The sequence below is a fragment of the Pseudophryne corroboree genome, chromosome 8 (assembly GCF_028390025.1).
Source record: "Pseudophryne corroboree isolate aPseCor3 chromosome 8, aPseCor3.hap2, whole genome shotgun sequence".
Lineage (NCBI taxonomy): Eukaryota > Metazoa > Chordata > Amphibia > Anura > Myobatrachidae > Pseudophryne > Pseudophryne corroboree.
In genome coordinates this window covers 87,761,302-87,783,987 of record NC_086451.1, presented here as the reverse complement: position 1 = coordinate 87,783,987, position 22,686 = coordinate 87,761,302, and the positions used below count along the sequence as shown (strand labels likewise).

The window sequence follows — 22,686 nt, the reverse complement described above, 5'->3', positions numbered from 1 at the left end:
CACTAATGTCCAATGGAACTGACCCAGCAAAATCTGGTCCTGATGCGCACGCCCCTCAATTCCCTGCTCAGCTTGAGGGGTAGTCTTGGGGGCAGTCATGATGTTCTTGGACAGAGAAGTAGTAGGCATTGGTCCTGGTGTTCTCAAGGCAGAGGTGAGGAGAGGCCACATGATGGTCCTGAGTTGCAGTGTTTGGGGAAATTGTTTTATTCGAGATTTTAGCGTAGACTCCAAATCCAGTTCAAACTCCGGTTCTAACTCCATTCTTAAAACACATTCTTAACAAATGCATTCTTCACAATTGCAAGCAGGCCAAGTCCTGACTGCAGGCCTTGATAATATTGCTCTTAAATGCTCCAACTATATCAGCTCGCAAAGGGGGAGGTATGCAATCAGAAGTTCAGCTAATTAACAGAGGTTATTTTGCATTGAAGAAGGGTCACAGACATTTGCAGACAAACTTCCTTGGGGTGTGAAAAGTGTAGCCAGAGAGAGATGAGAGACTCAGATATACAAGCATGAAGATGGTGTTTTTACCTCCATAATTATTATAAATGCCATTTTTGCAGCCAGTATATGCCAGAACTGCATGGTGTGTAAGTATCTCTTCTCGTGGTCGGGAGGATAACGATAGTCTCTGTACCTGCAAAATGTAACATTCATTATATTCTCCAGCGGCATGCTGATGTTATTGAAATCATTGATGTCAAACACGGACAGACTGCTGCTGATATAACCCGAATCGCCGCTTTCCGAGTAGGCGTAATAGTACACCAGGCGGGGGATCATGTCGGAAGTAAAGGCGACAATAAAAGCATTCGTCACCACGGACAGAATGGCCACTGCGTTCAGGATCTCCTGCCACACCCCGATGCTGTGGGCTTTGGCCACAAACGGGCGCCTGAACTGCGTGGTCAGTTTCCAGGAGTCAACGCGGATTTCCAGGATGTTGTTGAGCAGAGCGAGAAGCGGCGCCAGTGGGAAAGACGCCACGAACAACGTGATGAACCCAAACTGAATTACCATTTCAAGGTGTTCATAGAAGAGGCCCAGAGGACCAAACACCTGCAGCTCGTAGTCCTGCTCCCAGCGGCTGTATAAATTCTCTGGGCTGTGAGTGGTTTTCCGTCTCCTCCACCAGTTCATCATCCACGGAACAAGGGCCTCTTGAATATTCCCCCAGATCTGCTTTCCAGCCATGACGATAGTGAGCTGAGTGGTGAGTTCTATCAGACAGCCGGCCGGATCGCACTCCTCATTGCGCCAGCGGCTGAACATATAGGTGTATTCTCCGGGGAAACCCACAAACTTGCCCTTGAAGAACGCCACGTAGAAACAAGACGAATAGTAGTTGACGAACTGGAAGAGGAACATTTTCATGGTGAGGCGGTTCTCGTACTCCAGGTGCGTCCTCGGGATTTCCATGTCGGTAATCCAGATTGCCACGCGTTCATACAGGAAGTTCAGGATCATGATCATGATAAAGTTCAGACAGGACGCGGTCACTGAGGTGGCCAGCTGTGGGGTCAGCAATCCGCTGATGGGTTCCAGCGTGTCGTTGTTCTCTATGACGTTGGCGAACGCAGCATAGACGGCCAGCCGATACACTATAACCGCGATCATGCTGGCTATGATCAGGGTGATCCAGAAGAGCACCATGGTTCCAGAGAAGCAGAACCGTGCTACCTTGCTAGTTACGGGCAGGTAAGGCTCCAGCTCCTGAGTGACTGGATTTTTTTTCTTCTGAGTACATTTGGCTTCATATTCCGGTCTTAGCTGAAGTTGTTGCTGTTCTTCTTCAAAATCCACCAAGTCCCATTCGTACTCCAGCCTGGCCTGTCTCCGCTTCCAAAACTCCAGGAACAAAGTTACCCATATTCCCATGAATATTGCAAAGAAAAGCGTTGCCACATTATCAAACTAATGAGAATACTGGGAGGGTTCACAGGTGGAGTTTAGCCTCCAGAACTCACATCTCTGATCGCATAAAGGACACATGATAATCTGACCGCCAATGTCCTTATCACAGATTTCTTTACTACTGTTGCTGTCATCCATGGTTACCAAGCCATAAAGCAAGCATAAAAATCCCACAACCGCAGCATAAAATAACATTTCCGTGCAGAAACCCAGCCAGGCAAAATAGATTCCGATCTTCTCTCCGCAATATTTCCTAATGAGGTCCAGAGGCTGCTCTTTGTAAAACTTGCCAAACCTAGCCCAATGACTGTACAGGGTGTAGCGCTCATTGTCGCACTTCTCCTCCGGAGACTTCTTCCAGTACTGACAATCATGGAGTGGAAAGGTGGCGTTGTAAGTCCCGTTGCTCAGTAGCCTCTTCAGTCCAAAGTTTCTCTTATCTTCTGATGTTCCGTACGGGCAGCGGGAGAGGATGTAATACACTATCCTGTTCCTGGTGGCCGGGGAGAAGAACGTGTTCTCATCATGGATGAGGAACAGCTCCTGTCGCTGCTTGCTGAATGGGGCGGTGAAATAGTCCGGCTCCGGGTTCATGACTTTGTCCGGCAGTCTGAAGAGCTTCAACACGTAATTCAAAGGGTTGCCAGCTTTGTCATCCAGGTCATTCTCCTTAATGGGCACCTTAATGTTCAGCACCTCCGCGTAGGTGGAGAGGACCTCCCAGGGTGCGTGGATTTTAACAAAATAGATTTTTCCATTTTCACATTCCTTCTTGTCTTCAGTCTCTAGCTCCAGCCCTAGGCAATACTAGGCAAATGATGCCCCAAATGATGCCCCAAACTCACCCAGTTGCTGCCAGCAGATGTAACTTACCCCCCTCACACACACAGATGCCGTCCCTGTCCCCACTGATCCCTATTACTAACACATAGTACATATATGTCTGACTTTCATCACTGTTAGTTACCTGTGTCTATAGGAACATAAGGGTCTTCTGTCCCCTGGACACCGGCATAGTCAGCGGACCCAGCCTGGAGGGACGACAGCTAGGGGAAAAGAGACACTGTCACTGTGTGCCCACTCCTTCCACGACGGGGAAAGTTGGCACACCGGGGTGGCCGCGACGTTCACCGGTTAGGTGAATGTCATCACTGGCCCGCGGGCCTCAGCCACCCAAACGTCACCTACTCGGCACTTGCGCACCTAGGTGAAAGCGAGCCCGCTAGGCCTAGCCGGGTTTCGCCAACCGACGCTCAATGCGAACCAAGACACACACACACAGAGTATACTCACACTAGAACTCTTGTCAGCTTGCCTGCCGTGAGTCGCTGTTCCTGGAAAGAGAATGACAGCGGCCTCCCTACAAACTAATAAATGGCAAACAACGGAACTGAGCCAATTTACTTTAAATTCTAAACAGTACAACCTGGTTAGCTACTTTATCTAACTCCAGCAAACAGTACAAGCAAATACAGGGTGACAGAATGACAATAGCACGAAATGTGAATTACCTCTCTAGTCCGGTCTGGTGAAGATTCAGCTGCTTCGCGCCTGGAGGATAAGTGCTGGTGCAACCCAATCCCCTATGGGGGGGCGCCACACACTCTAGAGTCACAGAAATGACCGTGGGAGGCGGACAGTCTCTCCACAGTTCCTCTAGACCCCAAAGTGGTGACGGTGTGCCAACCCCGGACTAGAGCTCCCTACTGTAGAGATCACAACCCAATCCTCTCCTTACCGTGGCCAAATGTCAATATTACCCCTCGGGCCTAATGCCCGCCTCCCTAGGGCCGCAGGCTCCACCTCCTCTTCTTTCCGCCGCCGCTTCTTCTCCTTCTCCGGCCACCACTTCCTCTTCTTCCCGCCGCCGCTTCTTCCGTCATTGCCAGGCCTTCTTCCGCCGTCTTCTTCTCTTCTGGAGCTCTTCACCACTTCGTCTCCGGCGCCCAACTGACTGCTCCCGCTCCGCAGCGTCTGTTATATGACGCTGGTAGGGGGCGGAGCTATGATGCGACGAGCCCTGATTGGCTTGTCGCGGCCCGTTCTTATTGGCTGACCGGGCGCGAGCCGCGATTGGCTCACGCCCGGTGCCAAATTCAAATGGCCGTGACGCGATTGGAGGGGCTTGAATCCCAGCGGATGCAAGCCTTTCCGTGACGGAAGCGCGCCGCGATGCCACTTCCCGCCGCTGCCTGCCCGGGCAAAACGGAGGTAAGAGACCTCCCTCGTTCCCCCAGCCTGGTGCCCGCTCACACCTACACCTGCTATAGGCACAGGTGAGTAGGCCTGTGTAAGTCACACATGTCACCCCAGTACTATTCTCACACAGTATATTTAGTATAACACTCAGTATGTAACTAGCGCTATATAGGGTGTGATATAGACAGTATAGTTGTATGTATGTCATGCTTGTAGAGGTCTGTATGTTGTGTATTATGTTCTGTGCGCCCTTATAAATGCTGAGTTATACTTGTGTCTATGGCTCTATTTGGCCAAATAATATTGTTTATTTGTACTTAGTAACAACTCTTACAATAAGGAAGATGGCGCTTACTTTCAGTTGCCACAATAGGTGCTCCCTGACCAGCCGTAATAAGATAAGCTGAAGGCTGCATAAGCCTGAGGCCATATAAGCGATCAACTTTTTGTGATTGGTTGTTAAATGACTAAGCAGTTGCTAGGCAGATCAGTTTTCCCGGTTGGTTTTTTCCTATTGGTTTAAGGGGTTGTGCATCAGGATGAAGAGGAGGGTCTTAGGTTAGTATATAGGGGGTGGCCATCTTGCTAGACTCCCTCTTGCCTTTCAGTTTATGCCCCAGGAAGGATAAGTACTATTGCTTATTTTCACTGCCTGTAAATTGTTTTTGTTTTGTTTTTTTGAATTTCATTTGCCTTCTCTAGGGCATTATACAGTGCTGTGCCCCCTCTCTGCGTGTCATTGTCTACTTTTGCAGATTCTCCCCCCTCTGCCATGCCTCGTCCAAAACGTGCAGCTCCCCCCCCCGGCGCCTCGTGGATGCGGGGAGCGCCTTCCGCTCCCGCTCCCCGAGCGTTGCGCCACAGAGAGGACTTCCCCCTGTTTCAGACAGGCGGCGGGGACGGGCAGTTACAGCCCGCTCCCCTGCCGCACGGAGACGGGCGGCCAGCGGCCGCTCGTCATGTGGTGCCGATGCGCGCGGCTCGGCCGGGCCGCGCGTCCCGGCGCTCGCAGCGGGACGGGCCTCTCCTCTCCCTCCTGCCTCGGGCGTCTGCAGCACTTCCCCTCCGGCGGCCGGCGGCCGCTCTGCACGTGGCGCGGGTGCGCGCGGTCCGGCTGGGCCGCGCTCCCCGGCGCCTCCCGCGGGCGAAACGACTTCCCTCCCTCCTTCCATAAGTGCCTCCGGCCCTCCTCCTCCATCCCCGCGGTCGGCTCTCGGCGGCGTCCTGGGGGCACAAGCTGTGCCGGACGGCCGCGGCAGAGCTGCGGGGGGCGAGGGGGGGGTCAATATGCAGCTGGGGGATATGAGCCCAGGGCAGCGGGTAGCGGCTCCCGCTGTCCCCGGGACAATACAGGGCCCCATACTACCCCCCTCCAGCGGGGGGTTTAGCACACCGCACCTCAATTTAAATAATATTGGGCCGTTTGGGCCTAGTGTCACCGGGGCGGGGGACGTGGCAGCGGCGGCCGCCACACCCGCCCCGGCGGCAGTCACATGGCAGGGTTTTCCCCCGGCCTCGGTGGCCTGCTCGGGCTCCTCCTGGGTGTCAGACGCCCCGACGCCATTAACGGCGCCCCCGCTCGTCGGTTTTCAAACCCCTCTCCACGCCCTTCCCGGTCCTTTTCAGTTTGGGTCCACACAGACATCCGTCTCGGCGGCTTATATGACGCCCGGCGGGGCGCTTTCGGTAGCAGCGCAGCAAGGCTTCGCGGGGAGCCAGTCCTTCCCCGGGGGTTTTGCGTGGCCTCCGGCTCCAGCATTCCCCTTAGCCGCCAGCATGCCTTCCATGGGCTTCATGACGGTGTCCGGCACACAGTTTTCCCCGCACGGGGCCAGCGCGGGCGCCGGCGTGCAGTCCACGTGGTCGGTCGGTGGCCCCCGAGTCGCGGTGCCCTTGCCGGCCTTTGCGGGCCTGCAGTCAGGGCAGGCACCGGGCGGTGGGTATCAGGTGGCACAGAGTTGGCCCCCTCTCGCGGCGCCCCCTCAGTTCCTTCCGGCGTCATACGGATGGGCGGGGGCGGGCGGCTGCCCGCCGCATACGGCGTGGCGGCCGTCTTACCCCGCGAGTTTCGGTGCAGTGAGCGGGTCAGCCTTTACACAGTCGATCGGGTACACCTCGGCGGGGGCCCCCTCCCTGCAGCTGCCGGGCGGCCATCCGCCACGGAACTGGGGGACGGGCTCTCCGCCTCCGCATTTGCGGACAAGTGTTAATGATGTTCTGGTTCCCCCGGTGCCGGTTGTCCCCTCTTTTTCTCCCTTGCAGGTTCCGTCTAATTCAGGGGCTACGCCCGTCACGAGGCGAAGGTCACGGACAAGCGCGACTGCGAACGTGGAGGTACGGCCATCAGCGGAGGCGGGTGCAGCGGACGACGCGGTTCCGGGTCCTTCAAACTCCGGTGAGCTAAATATTCCTTTACACGTTTCAACTTGTAGTTCCTCGTCTTCTAGCAGCGTATCATCCGGCTCTCCGCGGCGCCCGCGTAAATTAGCTAGGCTCATCGCGCGGCGAATGGCCAAGGAGGCGCACAAGGTGGCCGCTCCTGCGCAGGTGGTCCCCTCCGACCCTCCCCGTTACGGCGAGATGGTACATTGCGCCAACACGGCAGTGACAAGAGGGGTTCGTAAGCGCATGCGGGAAAAAATACGTAAGGGGAAGTATGTAGACATATTCACCCTTACAGAGGAAATGCGGCAGGGTTTTGACGCGGCCAAGAAACCGGGTGGTATTGGGGAAAATGCGTTTCGCAATTTTCACCAGTGGCTGCGTGGGTTTTTGGTGTTCATGGCTTGCTACACGGAATCGCGTCCCGCGGAGTATGCCAACTTGGTGAAATATTTGTTTTTAGTACACGATATGTACTTAAAATCCAAGGGTTCCGCGTGGCGGGATTACGACGAGAAGTTTCGTCGCAATCAGGATGGCAACCCCATCCTGCCCGCGGGTTTTAAGGATGTTGAGGTGTGGTTGGAGGTCACGCAGCAGGTCAAACCCACCCCGGACGTCACGGCCAAGAAGCCCGGGGCGGCCGGGGCGGTGGCTTCTCGATTGACGGGAAAAGGCAAGTGCTTTGCCTACAACGACGGCAAATGCGGCAAAGGAACGGGCTGTCGTTTTCGCCACTCATGCAGGTTGTGCGGAGCCAGTCACCCGGCCAAGGAATGCACCGCGGCGACAGGCGGTAAGCCTGCCGCTTCCACCGAGGCCGGTGGAATTGGCAAGTAAGGCCTTCTCCCCGATTATAGTTCCCGAGTTGCAGCGCTGGCTTACCTTGTACCCCGATGAGTCGGCGGCATCGTTTCTCTTGCAGGGCTTTCAGCACGGTTTTCGTTTGCCAATCCCGGATTCGGTGTATGTGGTTGCACGCCAGAATTTGAGATCGGCTCGGGAATTCCCGCAGGAAGTCCGGCGGAAGGTTGACGGGGAGATTGGGCTGGGGCGCATGGCTGGGCCCTACGCCCTTTCCCCGTTGCCCTCCTTGTGCATTTCCCCAGTAGGGGTAGTGCCCAAGAAGGCCATAGGTAAGTTTCGTTTGATACAGCACTTGTCGCACCCGCCGGGGCTGTCGGTCAACGACGCTATCCCGGAAGCCCAATGCAGAGTTCGATATCAGTCGTTTGACGACGCGCTGCGATTAGTGCGGGATTGTGGTCCGGGGAGTCTGTTGGCAAAATTGGACGTGGAGTCGGCCTTTCGGCTACTCCCGCTACACCCAGATTCCCTGCGGTTTCTGGGTTTCAAAATAGGGGGCGAATTCTACGTCGATCGGTGTCTCCCCATGGGTTGCTCTGTCTCCTGCGCCTACTTTGAGTGCTTTAGCACGTTTTTGCACTGGTGCGTCCAGACCGCCTCCGGGCAGATGGGGGTGGCTCACTACCTGGATGACTTTCTTTTTGTAGGCCCCGGAGACAGTTCGGTCTGTGGGGACATTCTCTCGGTGGCCAGGTCGTTATTCTGCGCTTTAGGGGTACCGGTTGCGCAGGATAAGTGCGAGGGTCCTTGCACTTGTCTTAGCTATTTAGGTATCGAGATTGACACGGTAGGGGGGTGCTGTCGCTTGCCCGAGGATAAGGTGCGGAAACTATTGGGTTTGATTACAGACTGTTTAGGAAAACGCAGGGTTCGGCTTAAACAGGTGCAGTCCTTGCTTGGTTCTCTCAATTTTGCGTGTCGGATTATCCCCATGGGTAGGATTTTCTGTCGCAAACTTGAGCGGGCCACCGCGGGGACGGTTCGACAGAATCACTCCGTGTACCTTTCCCGCGAGATCAAGGATGATTTGCGGATTTGGGTCTCGTTCCTGGTGTCCTTCAACAGGGAAGTGTTGTGGCCCGCTCCTTGTTGTTCCAGTAAGCAGCTGCAGTTGTTCACGGATGCTTCAGGCAGTCGAGGTTTCGGCGCGTTCTTCGCTGGCTCATGGTGCGCTGCGGCCTGGCCGGCATCTTGGGTAACGCGTGGGTTTACCAAGAACCTGCTTCTGCTGGAATTGTTCCCGATCTTAGTGGCGCTTGAGTTATGGGCCGGACGGTTCGCAAATAGGGACATTTTGTTTCTTTGCGACAACTTAGGGGTAGTGCATGCGATTAATAACCAGCGTTCCTCATCTCCGCAGGCGCTGCGATTGCTAAGGCATTTAGTGTTGGTTTGTTTGCAGCGCAATATTAATTTTAGGGCTCGCCACGTACCTGGAGTTGACAATGGAATTGCGGATGCATTGTCCCGGTTCCAGTTTGACAAATTCAGGACGTTGGTTCCGGGAGCGGAGGCAGAGGGGTTACAGTGCCCACCTTCTGTCTGGCAGATGGTCGAAGCGGTTTAACGGCGTTGGCCAGGTGTGCACTGGCTCCCTCTACGCTACGAGCGTATGATGCTGCATGGCGGGATTGGTCAGCCTTTCAGAGTAGGTACGGGGTAGCAGGTGAGTCCTCGGCCGACGCCCTGTTGACCTTTGTTTGGGAGCATTACCAAAACGGTAGGTCAAAAGCGGCCATGGCTACTGCCCTTGCGGGCATCGCCTTTCACTCGCGACTCCACGGGACAACGGACCCCACGGGGTCGTTTGTCCTTTCCAGAGCGCTGAAAGGTTGGGCTAGGTTGCACCCGGCGCCTGCGGATTCACGTAGGCCTATAACGTTGCAGCTGCTAGCGGAATTGCTGCGTGTGCTACCTCGGATTGCGTCCTCGGAATTTGAGGTGGCATTGTTTAGTAGCGCGTATGCCCTGGCCTTTTTCGGGGCTTTTCGGGTGAGCGAGCTAGTGGCGAGCAGCAAGGCGTCCCGGGAATCGGGTCTGCTCTACGAGAATGTGCGCTTGCAGGAGGGCCTGTTGCTCTGTAGGATTGTGCGGTCCAAGACAGATCAAACAGGTCGGGGTCGCTGGTTGTCCTTGGAGGCTCAGGGAGGTATGGGCGTTTGCCCGCTGCGGTTGACGCAAGAGTATGTGCGGTTAAGACCTCCAGGGGGCAACCAGTTGCTGGTGCACGCGCAGTTGGACCCTCTGACAAAGTTTCAGTTCTCATCGGTGTTCAAGAAATGTTTGACGGCGTTGGGCTTGCAGGAGGCGGACTTCGGTACTCATTCCTTTCGGATTGGGGCGGCTACCCATGCGGCGGCCGCTGGTTCATCACCAGCGGCTATTCGGGAGTTGGGTCGCTGGAAGTCGGCCTCCTATAAGTCCTATGTCCGTATAGATAAGTTATAAGTGCGCCTGTTGCGCTAACCCAAAAACGTGTTTACTCGTCGGTTTTTGAACGCTTACCGTTCAGGAATCGAGGGTGTGAAGCGAATTTTTTAAATTTTTCCTCCGAGTGGGCCTAATTTCAATTGGCTGTTCTACCAAGGTCCACGGGAGGTTTTTTGAGTTTTCTCCTTCACTTGGGTTTTATTGGTTACGTTGTGTTTAAGTTACAGATTATGTGCATAATCTGACATTAGGATATTTTCTTTTACAGCTGTCAGCAATTTTGGAGACCACATATGGATGGTTGGTCATTCATATGTTTTTTGGGCGGAGAAACATCCCATGGCATCTAGGGCGACTGAGATTTTTGGGTCCCGGCAATTTAGATGGTTAGGTGTTAGGGGCATGTTATGGGGTGATTTGTTGCGCGTCCTTTTTTCTAGGGAGCGCCGCTGGGGTCGCCCCAGTTGTATTATCATTCATCTGGGTGGTAATGATCTGGGCCGAGTTAAAGGCATAGACTTGATTTTGTCTATAAAGGCGGATGTGGTGGCGATACGTTGTCACTGGCCTGGGGTATGCATTGTCTGGTCGGAAATGGTGCCCCGTTTCCATTGGCGTGGTGCGGTGCGTTTCTCGGCGCTGGAGAAAAGGTGAACTCGACGGTGTCTCTGTTTGTCAAGGCCATAGGCGGAGTGGCAATTAAGCATCCTCTGCTGGTGCTGCGGAACAGGCAGTTCTATAGAGACGATGGGGTTCACCTTTCTCCGGAAGGAGTGCAGTTTTTTCTGGAAGATATTTTCGGTCTTTTTCGTTAGAGCTAGTTAGTTTCTGGTTGGTTAAGGTTCTGTTTGCGGATGGCGGTGGCGGTTTGGAAAACCTTGGTGGCGGGAAATCGCTGCCAACCAGCTGTCACACAGGCATAAGTGGTCATTGTGGGGCTCCCTCTTTAAATGGACGGCAGGTGTGTCCTTTTCTTGCGGTTGGACATTTAGACGTTCCCCTGCGGGAACCGAACGTTTGCCAGAGAAAGAGGGGTAAGGCCAGCACAATGCGGGTTATGCGGGAAGGAGGCGGGGTATGTGTACTCCCCTCCTTGGTTTGGTGGTTTGTCATCTAGGTGACGGGTGCTGGTGTTTGGCAGCGGTTTTCTGTTTGCCATCCTCCAAACTAAAGTTAATATATATTCAATTCAATTCTAATTCGGCCTCAATTATTAGTTTAAAGAGTTGGTCAGCGATTAATAAACATCGTCTGACCTTTAACTCCAGCTACTGTGTCCGTGTCTTTATTTCAGTGTGTGGTGTGGTTTTATTTAGTGATAAGCTAGCTTAAGTAAAAGGTTTATGTAATCACAATAAAGTTATGAGCGGCTTAGATAAGCTGAAAGCTGCATAAGCCTGAGGCCATATAAGCGATCAACTTTTTGTGATTGGTTGTTAAATGACTAAGCAGTTGCTAGGCAGATCAGTTTTCCCGGTTGGTTTTTTCCTATTGGTTTAAGGGGTTGTGCATCAGGATGAAGAGGAGGGTCTTAGGTTAGTATATAGGGGGTGGCCATCTTGCTAGACTCCCTCTTGCCTTTCAGTTTATGCCCGCCCGCCCTCCCAGAATGCGTCTACGTTTTTTGTTCTTGCTGTGGGCTATTGAAAGCCAGATTGGCGGGAAATCGCTGCCAACCAGCTGTCACACAGGCATAAGTGGTCATTGTGGGGCTCCCTCTTTAAATGGACGGCAGGTGTGTCCTTTTCTTGCGGTTGGACATTTAGACGTTCCCCTGCGGGAACCGAACGTTTGCCAGAGAAAGAGGGGTAAGGCCAGCACAATGCGGGTTATGCGGGAAGGAGGCGGGGTATGTGTACTCCCCTCCTTGGTTTGGTGGTTTGTCATCTAGGTGACGGGTGCTGGTGTTTGGCAGCGGTTTTCTGTTTGCCATCCTCCAAACTAAAGTTAATATATATTCAATTCAATTCTAATTCGGCCTCAATTATTAGTTTAAAGAGTTGGTCAGCGATTAATAAACATCGTCTGACCTTTAACTCCAGCTACTGTGTCCGTGTCTTTATTTCAGTGTGTGGTGTGGTTTTATTTAGTGATAAGCTAGCTTAAGTAAAAGGTTTATGTAATCACAATAAAGTTATGAGCGGCTTATGAGAAATATCCACAAAAATGTCTGTAAGCACGAGAACATCTCTGCATGTCTTTCTCCGCCAAAAACTGATTCAAAATGCTAACATTCTAACAGTCTGTGACATCACCCTAGCCTCAGCTGCATTGTGATGCGGCTGTGATGTCATAATGACAGGAAGGGGCTGGGGCCTTATTAGGCATTTCACAGTGCAGTGTATAGAGGCACATTATATAACACGGTAGCATAATGTATTACAGTACAGCACAGGAACACAGGGCAGCCTATGATATCACAGTATAGCACAGCAATGCAGGACTGGTTGTGTTCTACTTTCCACTATATATCCTGCTAAGTGTAAACAAGAGTTCTGATAAAAGGGACAGGTCTGCAAGTTATTGTCACTCTATTGGCTGTGCTAATAATATAGCATATTACTGTCTATTAGTGTGTCAGTAAAATCATATTCTCATACGCTGACAGCAGAGTGCCTGTATTAACCCTTTCTATTATACTGGTAATAACTAATACTCCTGTTGTCTACTGTAGGTAAATAAACTGTAACATTGAATGTTATTCAGGTTTATTAGCAAACCAAAAAAGCCCACAAATGGGCAAAATCATGTTGCACTGTGGGTAGGGCAGATGTAACATGTCCGGAGAGAGTTAGAATTGGGTGGGTTATATTGTTTCTGTGCAGGGTAAATACTGGCTGCTTTATTTTTACACTGCAATGTAGATTTCCGTTTGAACACACCCCACCCAAATCCAACTCTCTCTGCACATGTTATTACACCTGCCCCACCTGCAGTGCACATGGTTTTGCCCATTAGTGGGCTTTTTCGGTTTGCTAACAACTTTGAATAGGGCCCTTTATCTATAAATGATATCACTGAGTTACCAGATGTAAATGCAGAAAGCCAGCATTGCCGCCAATGAGAAGAAGCAGAAACATGTAGCGGCAATCAGCAATCCTGCAAGAAAGAAACAGGTTCTGTGAATAAGTGTCATGTCATTTACAGCTGTGTTACACATGGATCAATTCCTTATATGAAACAATTCTGAAAACAGCTTTGTTGTCACTAGTAAGTGCAGAATATGCTGAAGCTCAGCGTATATCATTTCCTAGAAATCCTGCGTTTGCCCCTGATGGTGTGTAACCGTCACATGTATTTTGGGGAGTAACCTGCGCCCTAACCTGGGAATGCCTCACTGAGTACTCTGCACCTGCTGATATATTATATTCTGCAGCACAAAGCTGATTTATGGGCATAAGCGCAATAGAATCAGAATCAGCTTTATTGGCCAGGTGTACTCACGTACACTAGGAATTCTTTGTGGTACAATGCATCGCCAAGCAGCAACATGAAGGGGGAGTACATAGCATAAGAAGGGGGAAGAACATAGCATACATTACACACATCACACGTATGAGTTGATACTGCACATTGCAACTGTACAATAGACTCAACATATTAGACATATTATACATGTAAGACTAAACACAAAGGCTGCTTGGCAGAGCAGCACCGAGGCAGCCATCCGCGGCGCCAACTAGAACTCAAACAATGCACATAATACAGAAGATTTAAGTATTACATCAAAAGATAAACCACACAGACAATAAAGACAGAAAGCATAATGCAGGGTTGGTGTAAGCATTTTTGGTAATAACCTCCAGGGGTTGTGTATTCCACCCTCACAAGGTACCAGGTGCGGCAGCCATCTTAGGCGCACTGCGTAGGATTACCCAGGGTGGAATAGTCCACCCCTAGAAGAGAACACAAAACGGGGAGATTGCAGAGTCCTTAGGTTCAGAGTAGGGTTCCAATAAAACCATCAGGTCCATGTATTTTTCATCCCATCCACAAGTTTACCAGATAAGGCAGCCATGTTGGGCGCACTACGAAGGTTACACAGTGGGAGATGAGCCATACAAGGGCCAAATGCATTTATGGGAAAACTGACACGTGTGTAGGAGTATGCTATACCCTGCATGGAAAGATCCAAATGAAGCACACCCTGCCCATGGAGGAACCATCCGAGGCAGCCATGTGAGGCGCACTGTGTAGGTTACTGCTGGCAGGGTGTGCAACCAATGGAGGTACACATTACAGGAATAGCACACAGTGGGGGGAAAGTACCCTGTAAGAAGAAAGAAGAGAAAGACACATTTGCAGAAAAACATTAATTTGTGAAAATGATAAATGTCCTGGTCTCAAGAGAGCAGTGCGGGTGGGTGTGAGAGTGTGGGGAGCAGTGCAGGTGGGTGTGAGAGTGTGGGTAGCAGTGCAGGTGGGTGTGAGAGTGTGGGTAGCACACTATTGTCCAATGGAACTGACCCAGCAAAATCTGGTCCTGATGCGCACGCCCCTCAGTTCCCTGCTCAGCTTGAGGGGTAGTCTTGGGGGCAGTCATGATGTTCTTGGACAGAGAAGTAGTAGGCATTGGTCCTGGTGTTCTCAAGGCAGAGGTGAGGAGAGGCCACATGATGGTCCTGAGTTGCAGTGTTTGGGGAAATTGTTTTATTCGAGATTTTAGCGTAGTCCAAATCCAGTTCAAACTCCGGTTCTAACTCCATTCTTAAAACACATTCTTAACAAATGCATTCTTCACAATTGCAAGCAGGCCAAGTCCTGACTGCAGGCCTTGATAATATTGCTCTTAAATGCTCCAACTATATCAGCTCGCAAAGGGGGAGGTATGCAATCAGAAGTTCAGCTAATTAACAGAGGTTATTTTGCATTGAAGAAGGGTCACAGACATTTGCAGACAAACTTCCTTGGGGTGTGAAAAGTGTAGCCAGAGAGAGATGAGAGACTCAGCTATACAAGCATGAAGATGGTGTTTTTACCTCCATAGTTATTATAAATGCCATTTTTGCAGCCAGTATATGCCAGAACTGCATGGTGTGTAAGTATCTCTTCTCGTGGTCGGGAGGATAACGATAGTCTCTGTACCTGCAAAATGTAACATTCATTATATTCTCCAGCGGCATGCTGATGTTATTGAAATCATTGATGTCAAACACGGACAGACTGCTGCTGATATAACCCGAATCGCCGCTTTCCGAGTAGGCGTAATAGTACACCAGGCGGGGGATCATGTCGGAAGTAAAGGCGACAATAAAAGCATTCGTCACCACGGACAGAATGGCCACTGCGTTCAGGATCTCCTGCCACACCCCGATGCTGTGGGCTTTGGCCGCAAACGGGCGCCTGAACTGCGTGGTCAGTTTCCAGGAGTTAACGCGGATTTCCAGGATGTTGTTGAGCAGAGCGAGAAGCGGCGCCAGTGGGAAAGACGCCACGAACAACGTGATGAACCCAAACTGAATTACCATTTCAAGGTGTTCATAGAAGAGGCCCAGAGGACCAAACACCTGCAGCTCGTAGTCCTGCTCCCAGCGGCTGTATAAATTCTCTGGGCTGTGAGTGGTTTTCCGTCTCCTCCACCAGTTCATCATCCACGGAACAAGGGCCTCTTGAATATTCCCCCAGATCTGCTTTCCAGCCATGACGATAGTGAGCTGAGTGGTGAGTTCTATCAGACAGCCGGCCGGATCGCACTCCTCATTGCGCCAGCGGCTGAACATATAGGTGTATTCTCCGGGGAAACCCACAAACTTGCCCTTGAAGAACGCCACGTAGAAACAGGATGAATAGTAGTTGACGAACTGGAAGAGGAACATTTTCATGGTGAGGCGGTTCTCGTACTCCAGGTGCGTCCTCGGGATTTCCATGTCGGTAATCCAGATCGCCACGCGTTCATACAGGAAGTTCAGGATCATGATCATGATAAAGTTTAGACAAGACGCGGTCACTGAGGTGGCCAGCTGTGGGGTCTGCAATCCGCTGATGGGTTCCAGCGTGTCGTTGTTCTCCATGACGTTGGCAAACGCAGCATAGACGGCCAGCCGATACACTATAACCGCGATCATGCTAGCTATGATCAGGGTGATCCAGAAGAGCACCATGGTTCCAAAGAAGCAGAACCGTGCTACCTTGCTAGTTACGGGCAGGTAAGGATCCAGCTCCTGAGTGACTGGATTTTTTTTCTTCTAAGTACATTTGGCTTCATATTCCGGTCTTAGCTGAAGTTGTTGCTGTTCTTCAAAATCCACCAAGTCCCATTCGTACTCCAGCCTGGCCTGTCTCCGCTTCCAAAACTCCAGGAACAAAGTTACCCATATTCCCATGAATATTGCAAAGAAAAGCGTTGCCACTTTATCAAACAAATAAGAATACTGTGAGGGTTCACAGGTGGAGTTTAGCCTCCAGAACTCACATCTCTGATCGCATAAAGGACACATGATAATCTGACCGCCAATGTCCTTATCACAGATTTCTTTACTACTGTTGCTGTCATCCATGGTTACCAAGCCATAAAGCAAGCATAAAAATCCCACAACCGCAGCATAAAATAACATTTCCGTGTAGAAACCCAGCCAGGCAAAATAGATTCCGATCTTCCGGGGAGAAGAACGTGTTCTCATCATGGATGAGGAACAGCTCCTGTCGCTACTTGCTGAATGGGGCGGTGAAATAGTCCGGCTCCGGGTTCATGACTTTGTCCGGCAGTCTGAAGAGCTTCAACACGTAATTCAAAGGGTTGCCAGCTTTGTCATCCAGGTCATTCTCCTTAATGGGCACCTTAATGTTCAGCACCTCCGCGTAGGTGGAGAGGACCTCCCAGGGTGCGTGGATTTTAACAAAATAGATTTTTCCATTTTCACATTCCTTCTTGTATTCAGTCTCTAGCTCCAGCCCTAGGCAATACTAGGCAAATGATGCCCCAAATGATGCCCCAAACTCACCCAGTTGCTGCCAGCAGATGTAACTTACCCCCCTCACACACACAGATGCCGTCCCTGTCCCCACTGATCCCTATTACTAACACATAGCACATATATGTCTGACTTTCATCACTGTTAGTTACCTGTGTCTATAGGAACATAAGGGTCTTCTGTCCCCTGGACACCGGCATAGTCAGCGGACCCAGCCTGGAGGGACAACAGCTAGGGGGAAAGAGACACTGTCACTGTGTGCCCACTCCTTCCACGACGGGGAAAGTTGGCACACCGGGGTGGCCGCGACGTTCACCGGTTAGGTGAATGTCATCACTGGCTCGCGGGCCTCAGCCACCCAAACGTCACCTACTCGGCACTTGCGCACCTAGGTGAAAGCGAGCCCGCTAGGCCTAGCCGGGTTTCGCCAACCGACGCTCAATGCGAACCACGACACACACACACAGAGTATACTCACACTGGAACTCTTGTCAGCTTGCCTACCATGAGTCGCTGTTCCTGGAAAGAGAATGACAGCAGCCTCCCTACAAACTAATAAATGGCAAACAACGGAACTGAGCCAATTTTCTTTAAATTCTAAACAGTACAACCTGGTTAGCTACTTTATCTAACTCCAGCAAACAGTACAAGCAAACACAGGGTGGCAGAATGACAATAGCACGAAATGTGAATTACCTCTCTAGTCCGGTCTGGTGAAGATTCAGCTGCTTCGCGCCTGGAGGATAAGTGCTGGTGCAACCCAATCCTCTATGGGGGGGGGCGCCGCACACTCTAGAGTCACGGAAATGACCGTGGGAGGCCGGACAGTCTCTCCACAGTTCCTCCAGACCCCAAAGTGGTGACGATGTGCCAACCCCGGACTAGAGCTCCCTACAGTAGAGATCACAACCCAATCCTATCCTTACCAAGGCCAAATGTCAATATTACCCCTCGGGCCTAATGCCCGCCTCCCTAGGGCCGCAGGCCTAGCGCCTGCCCTTCAGGTGAGAGGTAGCCTTGGCCTAATGCCAAGGCTACTTGTACCACTTGTGGCCTCCTTACTCCTAACTGTGCCACAGGCCTAGTGCCTGACTGCAGCCTCAGGCCTAGTGCCTGCCTGTCAAGTGGGGTGTAGACTTGGCCTAATACCAAGTCTACTTATGCTGGTTGTGGACGCCTTCCTCCTAACTGCCACAGGCCTAGCACGTGACTGTAGCCTCAGGCCTAGTGCCTGCCTGCCAAATGGAGGTGGGGTGTAGACTTGGCCTAATACCAAGTCTACTTATGTTGGTTGTGAACTCCCTCCTTACTGCGTCACAGGCCTAGTGCCTGCCTACTGGGGGGGGATTAGTAATCCCGGCCTAATGCCAGGATTACTTAATTATGCGGGGCCCCTCTATTCCTACCTGCTGCTCGGATCTATTGCCCGTCTGTGGCCACAGGCCTACTGCCTGACACCCTGGTGGTCTACGGAGAGTCCACGCTTGGCACGAGGCTGCTTACCCTGGCCGTAGGGAGAGGCTGCAGTGGGGAGCTTCGTCAGCTCTTTTGTTACCCTCACACTGCAGCACTCTCCACCGGACCTCCGCGCTGGATCCCGGGCTCCACCTCCTCTTCTTTCCGCCGCCGCTTCTTCTCCTTCTCCGGCCACCACGTCCTCTTCTTCCCGCCGCCGCTTCTTCCGTCATTGCCAGGCCTTCTTCCGCCGTCTTCTTCTCTTCTGGAGCTCTTCACCACTCCGTCTCCGGCGCCCAACTGACTGCTCCCGCTCCGCAGCGTCTGTTATATGACGCTGGGAGGGGGCGGAGCTATGATGCGACGAGCCCTGATTGGCTTGTCGCGGCCCGTTCTTATTGGCTGACCGTGCGCGAGCCGCGATTGGCTCACGCCCGGTGCCAAATTCAAATGGCCGCGACGCGATTGGAGGGGCTTGAATCCCAGCGGATGCAAGCCTTTCCGTGACGGAAGCGCGCCGCGATGCCACTTCCCGCCGCTGCCTGCCCGGGGAAAACGGAGGTAAGAGACTTCCCTCGTTCCCCCAGCCTGGTGCCCGCTCACACCTACACCTGCTATAGGCACAGGTGAGTAGGCCTGTGTAAGTCACACATGTCACCCCAGTACTATTCTCACACAGTATATTTAGTATAACACTCAGTATGTAACTAGCGCTATATAGGGTGTGATATAGACAGTATAGTTGTATGTATGTCATGCTTGCAGAGGTCTGTATGTTGTGTATTATGCTCTGTGCGCCCTTATAAATGCTGAGGTATACTTGTGTCTATGGCTCTATTTGGCCAAATAATAAGATTTTACTTACCGATAAATCTATTTCTCGTAGTCCGTAGTGGATGCTGGGACTCCGTCAGGACCATGGGGAATAGCGGCTCCGCAGGAGACAGGGCACAAAATTTAAAAGTTTGACCACTAGGTGGTGTGTACTGGCTCCTCCCCCTATGACCCTCCTCCAAGCCTCAGTTAGGATACTGTGCCCGGACGAGCATACACAATAAGGAAGGATTTTGAATCCCGGGTAAGACTCAAACCAGCCACACCAATCACACCGTACAACTTGTGATCTGAACCCAGTTAACAGTATGATAACGTAGGAGCCTCTGAAAAGATGGCTCACAACAATAAACAACCCGATTTTTTTGTAACAATAACTATGTACAAGTATTGCAGACAATCCGCACTTGGGATGGGCGCCCAGCATCCACTACGGACTACGAGAAATAGATTTATCGGTAAGTAAAATCTTATTTTCTCTGACGTCCTAGTGGATGCTGGGACTCCGTCAGGACCATGGGGATTATACCAAAGCTCCCAAACGGGCGGGAGAGTGCGGATGACTCTGCAGCACCGAATGAGAGAACTCCAGGTCCTCCTTAGCCAGGGTATCAAATTTGTAGAATTTTACAAACGTGTTCTCCCCTGACCACGTAGCTGCTCGGCAGAGTTGTAATGCCGAGACCCCTCGGGCAGCCGCCCAAGATGAGCCCACCTTCCTTGTGGAGTGGGCCTTGACAGATTTAGGCTGTGGCAAGCCTGCCACAGAATGTGCCAGTTGAATTGTGCTACAAATCCAACGAGCAATCGTCTGCTTAGAAGCAGGAGCACCCAGCTTGTTGGGTGCATACAGTATAAACAGCGAGTCAGATTTTCTGACTCCAGCCGTCCTTGAAATATATATTTTCAATGCTCTGACAACGTCCAGCAACTTGGAATCCTCCAAATCGCTAGTAGCCGCAGGCACCACAATAGGCTGGTTCAGGTGAAACGCTGATACCACCTTAGGCAGAAAATGAGGACGCGTCCTCAATTCTGCCCTGTCCGAATGGAAAATCAGATATGGGCTTTTATACGATAAAGCTGCCAATTCTGACACTCTCCTGGCTGAAGCCAGAGCCAGTAGCATGGTTACTTTCCATGTAAGATATTTCAAATCTACCGATTTGAGTGGCTCAAACCAATGGGATTTGAGAAAATCCAAAACTACATTGAGATCCCACGGTGCCACTGGGGGCACAACCGGGGGCTGTATATGTAGTACTCCTTTTACAAAAGTCTGAACTTCAGGAACTGAAGCCAATTCTTTCTGGAAGAAAATCGACAGGGCCGAAATTTGAACCTTAATGGACCCTAATTTGAGGCCCATAGATAATCCTGTTTGCAGGAAATGTAGGAATCGACCCAGTTGAAATTCCTCTGTCGGGGCCTTCCTGGCCTCACACCATGCAACATATTTTCTCCAAATGCGGTGATAATGTTGTGCAGTCACCTCCTTCCTGGCTTTGACCAGGGTAGGGATGACCTCTTCCGGAATGCCTTTTTCCCTTAGGATCCGGCGTTCAACCGCCATGCCGTCAAACGCAGCCGCGGTAAGTCTTGGAATAGACACGGTCCCTGCTGAAGCAGATCCCTTCTTAGAGGTAGAGGCCACGGATCTTCCGTGAGCATCTCCTGAAGTTCCGGGTACCAAGTCCTTCTTGGCCAGTCCGGAGCCACTAGTATCGTTCTTACTCCCCTTTGCCGTATAATTCTCAGTACCTTGGGTATGAGAGGCAGAGGAGGGAACACATACACTGACTGGTACACCCATGGTGTTACCAGAGCGTCCACAGCTATTGCCTGAGGGTCTCTTGACCTGGCGCAATACCTGTCCAGTTTTTTGTTGAGGCGGGACGCCATCATGTCCACCATTGGTCTTTCCCAATGGACCACAATCATGTGGAAGACTTCTGGATGAAGTCCCCACTCTCCCGGGTGAAGATCGTGTCTGCTGAGGAAGTCTGCTTCCCAGTTGTCCACTCCCAGAATGAACACTGCTGACAGTGCTATCACATGATTTTCCGCCCAGCGAAGAATCCTTGCAGCTTCTGCCATTGCCCTCCTGCTTCTTGTGCCGCCCTGTCTGTTTACGTGGGCGACTGCCGTGATGTTGTCCGACTGGATCAACACCGGCTGGCGACTGCCGTGATGTTGTCCGACTGGATCAACACCGGCTGACCCTGAAGCAGAGGTTTTGCCAGGCTTAGAGCATTGTAGATTGCTCTTAGCTCCAGTATATTTATGTGAAGAGACGTTTCTAGGCTTGACCACACGCCCTGGAAGTTTCTTCCTAGTGTGACCGCTCCCCAGCCTCTCAGGCTGGCATCCGTGGTCACTAGGACCCAGTTCTGTATGCCGAATCTGCGGCCCTCTAACAGATGAGCACTCTGCAACCACCATAGCAGAGAGACCCTTGTCCTTGTCGACAATTTTATCCGCTGATGCATCTGCAGATGCGATCCGGACCATTTGTCTAGCAGATCCCACTGAAAAATTTGTGCATGGAATCTGCCGAATGGAATCGCTTCGTAAGAAGCCACCATTTTTCCCAGGACTCTTGTGCATTGATGCACAGACACTGTCCCTGGTTTTAGGAGGTTCCTGACTAGTTCGGATAACTCCCTGGCTTTCTCCTCCGGAAGAAATACCTTTTTCTGAACAGTGTCCAGAATCATCCCTAGGAACAGCAGACGTGTCGTCGGGATCAGTTGGGATTTTGGAAAATTCAGAATCCACCCGTGCTGTTGGAGCACTACTTGAGTTAGTGCTACTCCGACCTCCAGCTGTTCTCTGGATCTTGCCCTTATCAGGAGATCGTCCAAGTAAGGGATAATTAATACGCCTTCTCTTCGAAGAAGAATCATCATTTCGGCCATTACCTTGGTAAAGACCCTGGGTGCCGTGGACAATCCAAACGGCAGCGTCTGAAACTGATAATGACAGTTTTGTACCACGAACCTGAGGTACCCTTGGTGTGAAGGGCAAATTGGGACATGAAGGTAAGCATCCTTGATGTCCAAGGACACCATAAAATCCCCCTCTTCCAGATTCGCTATCACTGCTCTGAGTGACTCCATCTTGAACTTGAATTTTAGTATGTACAGGTTCAGAGATTTCAGATTTAGAATAGGTCTTACCGAGCCGTCCGGCTTCGGTACCACAAATAGCGTGGAGTAATACCCCTTTCCCTGTTGTAGAAGGGGTACCTTGACTATCACCTGCTGAGAATACAGCTTGTGAATGGCTTCCAATACCGTCGCCCTGTCGGAGGGAGACGTTGGCAAAGCAGACTTTAGGAACCGGCGAGGGGGAGACTTCTCGAATTCCAACCTGTAACCCTGAGATACTACCTGCAGGATCCAGGGGTCCACCTGCGAATGAGCCCACTGTGCGCTGAAATTCTTGAGGCGACCCCCCACCGCCCCTGAGTCCGCTTGTAAGGTCCCAGCGTCATGCTGAGGCCTTTGCAGAAGCCGGGGAGGACTTCTGCTCCTGGGAAGGGGCTGCTTGGTGCAGTCTCTTACCCTTTCCTTTGCCTCGGGGCAAATATGAATGTCCTTTTGCTCGCTTGTTCTTATAGGAACGAAAGGACTGCGGCTGAAAAGACTGCGGCTTTTTCTGTTGGGAGGGGACTTGAGGTAAAAAG

At 51.6% G+C, this 22,686-nt stretch overlaps 2 pseudogenes; both read right to left on the bottom strand.

Moving 5' to 3' along the window:
* Window positions 1-253: 253 nt before the first annotated feature.
* LOC134949763 (anoctamin-5-like) lies at window positions 254-12,878 on the bottom strand (annotated as a pseudogene).
* A 1,866-nt stretch (window positions 12,879-14,744) lies between these two features.
* On the bottom strand, window positions 14,745-16,418 carry LOC134949762 (anoctamin-5-like; annotated as a pseudogene).
* Window positions 16,419-22,686: the final 6,268 nt, after the last annotated feature.